Source organism: Apium graveolens, chromosome 4 (assembly GCF_009905375.1).
Source record: "Apium graveolens cultivar Ventura chromosome 4, ASM990537v1, whole genome shotgun sequence".
NCBI classification, from domain to species: Eukaryota; Viridiplantae; Streptophyta; class Magnoliopsida; order Apiales; family Apiaceae; genus Apium; species Apium graveolens.
The window spans coordinates 87,698,020-87,706,449 of record NC_133650.1 but is presented as its reverse complement, the minus strand read 5'-3'; the positions used below and the strand labels follow the sequence as shown (position 1 = coordinate 87,706,449).

At 34.2% G+C, this 8,430-nt stretch overlaps 1 non-coding gene across 1 annotated transcript; it reads right to left on the bottom strand.

Annotated features, from left to right (window-relative positions):
- Positions 1-7,703: 7,703 nt before the first annotated feature.
- On the bottom strand, positions 7,704-7,810 carry LOC141722759 (small nucleolar RNA R71). Its single transcript, XR_012575763.1, has one exon. It is a non-coding gene; the product is annotated as a small nucleolar RNA R71 (small nucleolar RNA).
- Between the last annotated feature and the right edge of the window lie 620 nt (positions 7,811-8,430).

The window sequence follows — 8,430 nt, the reverse complement described above, 5'->3', positions numbered from 1 at the left end:
TTATAACTGATGTAAATGTCGATTTATACTTTGTAAATTAATAGTTAAGCTGTATAATTAGATCATATTAAAGCTATTTAGAAAATATTGTAATGCAGTTTTTGTTAAAAAGTAGTGAATATACATCAGTTTTTAAGCTTAAACCGATGTCAAAGATGTTCCCAGACATCAGTTTATAATCGATGTCATATGGGGGTACCTTTCTCTACACCTGCATAGACATCGATCAGGAAAACCTTTAACATCGGTTTTGGCCGATGTCTATTGAAGGTTTTCTAGTAGTGTCAAACAATGTCTTTATTGTTACTACAATCTTCAATACTTCATTCACTATTCTTCATTGACGCTTGAACATATAAATAAACTCATTTTAGTGAGTATAACTTCAATACTGCATTTGTCTTATTTAACCTTTGTTTATACCCTGTCTTCAATTCTTCAGATTCTTTATGTTTCGAATACTGTATATCTTCAATCAATGCTAATACACTGAAATCTTTTGATGAGACTTTTACGCTGAATCTTTAACACTTTCGAAACCTAGAATTCTTTAGCCTTTATTCTTCACTAAAGCATGAACATATTAATAAACTTCTTTGAGTGACCTGTAAACAAACTTGAAGCCTTCTTCTAGTCTTTTGATTATTTGTATTTTCATTGTCTTCATTTCTTCCTAATTTCTTGCGTTGACTTAGTATTTTTCACATGTCCTGTTCTAGTGTTGAGTTATCAAGTCTACTGTTCATACAGGTTCGCAATGTCACCAAAAATCTCCCCATATTTGATTGTTAAACCTAACAAACAAACTAATAGACAGGATAACTCAACTAACAACTAGAAAAAGATAAGTATCAGGACTTGTAAATAATGCTACTGATTTTCTGGACCAAATTATGTATTTCCAGATTTCTTGAGTAACTAAAATGAATGATTCTTGTTCTTCTAGCACTAAACTAATCTTCAAGTAGTCTCATTATATTTAATTGGTTCTCCAAATCTCTGCCAGATAACACTTCTCAGTCTTGAAGTAATCATCAGTAGCTACTAGTAGCACTTCTCTGCCAAATATCTTGTATAATTTTTTATCAGTAGACCATCATATAACATCATCATGATATCACTACACATATATAACATTATGTTCTTACCTAGTTATAAAGAGAATTATTTATATGATAACTCTACTAGTTCATATTTAACTGCAACTTCAGTTGGAGTGCCATACCATGTCATTGACGATTGCTTGAGTAAGATACCAGTTCATACCAACCTTAAGTGAGTTTGTAAAGAAGAGATATACATAGTCCATTTGATCTGCAACTGCAAAGTCTAGGAACTATTGTGCATTAACTTCTTCTTTTGACTCACCAACCATTAGTGCACTTGTTCACATTCACCATATAGATATTGAAGTTTGATTGTGCATCAGGTGCCAGATATGTCATAATATCCTTAAGTCTCGTCCCTTTTGATTTCTGTTAGATAGCACTTCAAGTTAATAACCTAGCATCCAGTTTGGCCTTGTCCCTCATAATAATGCCATTGTCATCTAGTTTTGACTTCTGGTTATCCTTGTACTAATAATAAAATTGTCATTTGGTTTGGATACCAGTTTCCCTACAATCTGCTTTTTGACTGATTGAGTTCATCTTGCTTTTAAATCACCCAATCCGGATCTATCAGAGCTCCTATAATTTTTATAGTTTCTTCTTTAGATAGAAAAATAGAAAAATAATCATTCATACTCAGTAGCCCTGCTAATCATTACTCCACCATTTGGATCACCTAAGAACTAGACTCTGGGAATATTATTAACATCAAACCCTTTATCTCAACAGATATGTTCTTGTTGTGTCATATTGATTTATAATGTGGTGTTGAGTCTGACTAGTTAATCTTTCTTTTGCTGCCCCTAAGCTATTAATGGGTTTACTTAAAAATCATGATCCTTTTTGAGTGGCTTCATTGAAGGACTACATTGTGTAGTTGTACTATCATTTTACTACATGGATAAGAATCATTATGGCCAGTATTTTCTCCTGTAATAGCTTGGAACATGATGTTGATCAGCACACTTGGACTATCTATCACCTTATGTTGATCAACCACAAATGCCCTGTAGGTTGTAGACTCCACTGAGTAACCATGAAAAATATTCTTACGAGTCTTAGCTTCAAATGCCAATATCTTCAAACAACTGAAAAAATTTCATTTTTTGCTTATGTAGAACATTATCTCCAAACACTTTCAGGTTATTCAGTGTTTGCTTCTGTTGGCCATTACCTCATTTGTGGTCTTCATGTATACATCCTGATCAAGGCTTAATCCAAGTTGTAGCAAACTGTATTGACTGCTCCAGCCCTTTGGTATTTAAAAAGTCTTAATTTGCTTGACATTCTCCTTATTGCTTTAATCAAGTTCCGGTACTTTCTTTGTACCACTTCATTCTTACATGGAGTTCCCAATGCTGAATATGTCTCAAAATATTCTTGGTGTTACAGATATTATTCAAAACTACTTCTTGAATTCAGTCCCATTATCTCACCACAAGATCATTTCTTCTAGAGTTGCTTCCAGCTTGATCTTCTTCGATATGATCAATTACCATATGTGATGTCCTATCTTGAAAATGCATGAACAAAAGCTTTGTTTATTAAGAGTAGTCATCCACCATCAATAAAGTATTTTTTTACTTTGATGAAGAAATGACATTGATTGATCCGTAGAAATTCATTCGTATCAATGTTAACCATATCTTTACTTCTCTGTGATGTTGTGTTTGACTTCTCTTTTTTACTTGCCTCACTTATTTCATCCTTCTGAATTCCAGATCAGGCAGTACTCTCACTAATTCCTTTTTACAAAAGAGTTCCTTAAGTTGATGTTCAAGGGTGAGAGCTTATAATGTCATACCTAAACTTTTGTCAGATGAACTTTTACATTAAAAACCATTAACTTCACCTTTTCTCGAGATTCCAGTTTAGCTACGAGCATATATTTTCCTTACTCTAAGAAGAGCAAGCTTTTTAACCTTTATGCTTGAGATGAAACACTATTCATTTATTAGATTAACATTTTATCCTTTGATACTTCCAATTGTTATTAGTGACACCACTGATTAGTTATTATCAGTGATACCAATTGTTGAATCCATGATGACATTCCTTTTTCTACACAACTTTTTCCCATAATATAAACCTTTGATGTCATCTCCAAAGATTATTGGTGGAATAGCTTTGGTCAATCACATTTGATTGTGAGGCTCTTTCTTTAATCATATGCCTTGAGTATGAATTACCAAGTATACATATGAATTATTTAACCTGTTATGTCCTGCACTTACATATAGATTAAAAGTTCATGGTACCCAACTTATCAGTTTGGGTCCAGATGGATTAGAGATTTTGCTTTTAACAGTGATAACAACAGCTTCAACCTTAACATGCTAATTCTTATCTTTGACTGATCATTTTCTCCATTCTAATACCCTTGAAAAAATTGTCTCTGGGCTAGGAGAAAAATGATTCCAACCTTACATAAGGAGGACTAGTAGTCTTTGCCCTATTGTAATTCTTAAGCATTCTTTTTTTATAATTAATGCAAGTACTAAGAGATATATTCATGGCATTGAAATAAGCAATTATTACAATAAGAATACATGGTATTCATTCAGAAATATTACACATAACAATTAAGCAAGATGGACATGATATGGAATAAAAAGAATTCATAAATAGATCACTAATTATGTCTAATTCAATCATGTCATTATATGTCATCATATTATCTCTATTACCAAAGTCAGTTTAACATACAGCTTGATGTACTATATATTCTACTGACAATAAAGGTAATGCATCCATCCATTAAACTTATAAATTTTAAAAATAATTCAGAACGAATGAGCAAATAATATTATAATAGGATTAAGATGATAGGCAGAAACAAAGGTCTTATATGCTAGAAAACATATATACCACTTAAGAAATAAATCATGTTAAACAAAGATTCAAACACATATTTAAGATCATCTAAAGTATCATGCACAAGCTAACATCATTCCTAGTTACAAGAAAAATATTCTAGAGAATTAGTTCAAAATTATCTATGTGAGATGTTATCATGCTGGAGCGAGTGTTAAACATTTAACACTAAGATCTTAATCATGCATTGAATATTAAAAACAAAATATTACAGTGGTTCAAGAAATTGAAAAATGAGATATGTGAGTTGGATCATCTTCAGAGATTGTTATGAAAGAAGATATTCATGATTTTAGTTATCGTCATCTGATCCATCCCAACTCTATCCCTATGCACTTTAAGTTTTTCCTGGATTCTTCCTTAAGAAAACATTCTACAGTCGTCTCAACTCGTTAACCGAGTCCCTACTCATCATTGTTTATCAAGTTTCTTGTTTTGTCGTGGAAAACCCTTGATAATTACCTGGCACATATTTCTTGTCATATCTGTAGCTATCAAATTTTGTATTTGTCCCCATCTCAGTCTTGTAACTACCTCTTGAACTAAATTTTTAAGAGTCTCTACTTCGGAATAGATAGGCTTGATCCTTGGATATAGCTTATGTACTTCTTATGAATCTGATGCAACTAAACTTCTCGGAGATGTGAAACACTTCCCTGTCGTCGTCCAGTCCCTCAAGTATTCGTAAAGTGTACAAATCACTTTCATATACCTGAGCTTCCTTTGATTCAACAATCAGTAACCCTTCTATTATGTTCTGAGGTCCCAACTTTAATGCCTTTAACTTTGATATTTGCATGTCCAAACTATTCTCTCTAACCTCCTCGATTCCTTTCTTAATGATCTCTTCGATTTCCGGATAAATGTAGCATTGGTACAAGACACTGTGTGATTGTATAATCTAGAATCATTAGAGTTGTCATAAAATCTTCGAAAAAAATTATACCCCTAGAAACTTTATTCCTTTCCTGCTTTTGAGAATCCAGTGGTATCCTATGGAGTAAGACTTTGAGGAAATTCCATAATTTTTTTCAGCAGTTCTTGAAATCAGCTTCATTGGAATCAGAAAACCACTATCTTCCAGTTTTGTGTTCAGGAATTTTTTGTCCGAATAACATACGGTCTTCATTTTCTTCTAAAGATTAAAATCATCTTTAAAGCTCAGAGGAATATTGGATCTACCAATCTTTTAAGAAGCTTTGGATTGAATAAGTTCAAATTATTTAAAATTCAAAAATCTCAAGAGTTGATAATTTTTGAAAATTTAAAAAATCCAAAAATATGAGAACTTGATTGTTTGTGCTGACACATCGGATCTGATCTGTATATCGATCAAAAAGATCTGATACCAATTGTTTGGTCCCGAAGTATCGTAGAAGGGGGGTTGAATACGATATTCACTAAATTAAAAAATTATTTTGAATCTTTTGCGGATATATAATTTAGTGTTCAGATAGTGGTTCTGTGTTCTTGAGGTGAATACTGTTTAGGACAATAAAGTAATGAACACAAGATATTCAGGGAAGTATATATTCATATATAAATCCTCGAGGGTGTTGCTACAATCCGGTAAATAAAATTAACCAACTACAATCCAAGAACAATAATGTTCTTGCTTCTACAAAGATTTACAAATTAAATCCTATACAAAGATTCTTAAGTGGCATTTAAGTCCACTTAAAATGATCTATAAAGGCTTGGATTGATGTTTTGTACTCAAGTTATTTATGTGTTTGATTTATTTTGTAGTGTTTTTGCATTTCGGGCATATAACAGGGATCAAGGAGATTTAGCATTATTTTGGTGCTAAATTGGTGCTAGGAATGTGTCCATGAAATAAGCTCGTAGATCGCCATCTCAAACCCGCAAGAAAAACATAAATCAAAACATTTTTCAGAAGGTCAGCGTGCCCGCGCTGTGATAGCGCGCGACCGCGCCGGGTGAACAGAATGTCGGCGTGCTCGCATTAGTGAAGCGTGCGGCCACGCCGGGTCAGGTTTCAAGAATCCTCGTTTTATAATAGAAGATTGATTTCTGGACTTCTCTGCTGATCAGGGTTGCTATATAATGATAACTTAAGGTTATTTTTTATAACGATACGCAACAGAGCTTAAGGAGAAGACATCGAGAAGACCTATAGCACAAATACAATGAAGGCGAAGAAGATCTAGTTTATTCTTGTGATTCTTTGTTTTGAGTTGTAATCTTGGATGCTCATTTCTTGTTTTGTTGAACCTAATATTTTGGATACGTACTTTGTTTATTATTTATTTTATAAAGACCTAGTTTATTATACCATGCTTTCACCGGAACCCGCGGTGATGATGAGTTTGGTTATGGGCTAATCGTTATCATGGGGTTCTAGCGGATTTACATATGGATATCAATAGTTTATATGTTTTGATACCTTAGTGTGTAGTGATTGTATGATATTCTCGTATTGGTTGTGCTTATTCATTTTATGAGCGTCGTGAACTTATTATATAGTGTGTTAATCTCTAATGAAGCGACAATGAATTTAGAGGTTTAGAACTTCTCATTCTAGCATAGGTTCATGAAATTGTTATGCATGATTCGTATAATTTTAACCATCTTACTTTCCCTATGTAATCACGATCGATAACTTGTACATTAAACCGTTATGTTATCAAATATTATGGACATATAGAGTCTCAATATAATTGGTGTCTATTCAGTATCTATCTCTTTTGTGGATGTATGGTAGTAGGGTATTCGTATAACAAAAGTTGGCGTTTACTAGTTTTGTGTTATCTGATTAGTATCATCACCATTGCATGCTAAGATTAAGAACAAAAAGGCTATTGAATGAAGTAGTAATGAAGTTAGAATCCGATATTTGTGTTATATAAGTAAATCAACCTTTTAATTCTCGTAGTTAATTGCATGTTGGTTAATAATCTTAGTTATAAACAATCTAAATTTGTTATTCATCTTAGCATTGAATAATAACCATAGCGTTGTTGCATAATTGCATTGATTGAAATTAACCTAAACCGGTCTCTGTGGGAGCGAACTAGAATTGATTCTATATTACTTGCGATCACGTATACTTGTGAATATTAGCGCGTGTTTTCATCCTAACAAGTTTTTGGCGTCACTACCGGGGACTCAGTGTTAATATTTAGTTTATGTGTTTGTCATCAGTGGTCGTTAAAGTTCATTGACTCGGACATTGTTACTTACTTGTTTCTTTGTCGTATTTCAGGTACTCTAGCGAGCGTGTATGCATACGCATTCTCGGTCTCATAAGAGAATATTGGATCAACCTGAGGAAGAAGTTGTAGTAGAAAAGGAAGATTTTGAAGAAGTTCTTTTCGAGGAGAAAGTTGAAGAAGAAGCTTTGATGGATTACTCTCAGCCGAAGATTAATGATATTCAGTCCAGCATTGTCCGACCAGCCATATCGGCTAACACCTTTGAGATCAAGTCGAGCACGATTCAGATGATACAGAACTTAGTTTTGTTTGGGGGTTCTTTGATAGAAGACCCCAACATGCACATTAGAGATTTCATCGAGATCTACGACACTTTCAAGTTCAATGGAGTTTCTGAAGCTGCTATTAAGTTAAGCTTTTCCCATTCTCTCTGCGGGAGAAAGCTATGTGCTGGTTACATTCTCTACCACTAGGGTCTATCACCAAATGGGAGGATCTTTCTCAAAAGTTCCTAACTAAATTCTTTCCTATGGTGAAGACTGCTGCAATCAGAAACGCACTTACTCAATTTGCTCAGCAATCTGAAAAATCTTTATGTGAGGCTTGGGATTGCTACAAAGAGATGCTTAGAAAGTATCCTCACCAAGGAATGCCTGACTGGATGATCATTAACTGCTTTTATAAGGGATTGGGAGCTACTTCTAGACCAATGCTTGATGCACCATCAGGAGGAGCTTTATGGGCTAAAAGCTATGATGAAGCTTATGAATTGATTGAGCTGATGGCTACCAATGAATAACAGAACCCAACTCAGAGACTTCATCAAGGCAAGGTAGCAGCAATTCTGGAGGTGGATGCAGCTACTACTATAGCTGCTCAGCTTAAGGCTTTGACGATGAAGGTGGATTCTTTGGCTAATAATGGCGTGAATCAAGTCACTAGTGTTTGTGATCTTTGTGCTGGTGCGCATCAGACGAAGCAGTGTGCTATTTCTAGTGAATCAGCTCAATTCGTGAGCAACTTTCAGAGGTCGTAGCAACCAGCTCCTGCCACCTAACATCCCAACAACCGCAACCATCCTAACTTCATCTGGAGTAATACTCAGAATACGGACCAACGGCCTTATCAGTAGTATACTGCAAAGTAATACAACCCTCTTGGTTTACATCAACCGCAATATGCACCAAGACAACAACTCCAACAATCTAATGAAAAATCTGAATTGGAGGAGTTGAGGCTCATGTGCAAGAGCCAAGCGCTTGGAGAATCAA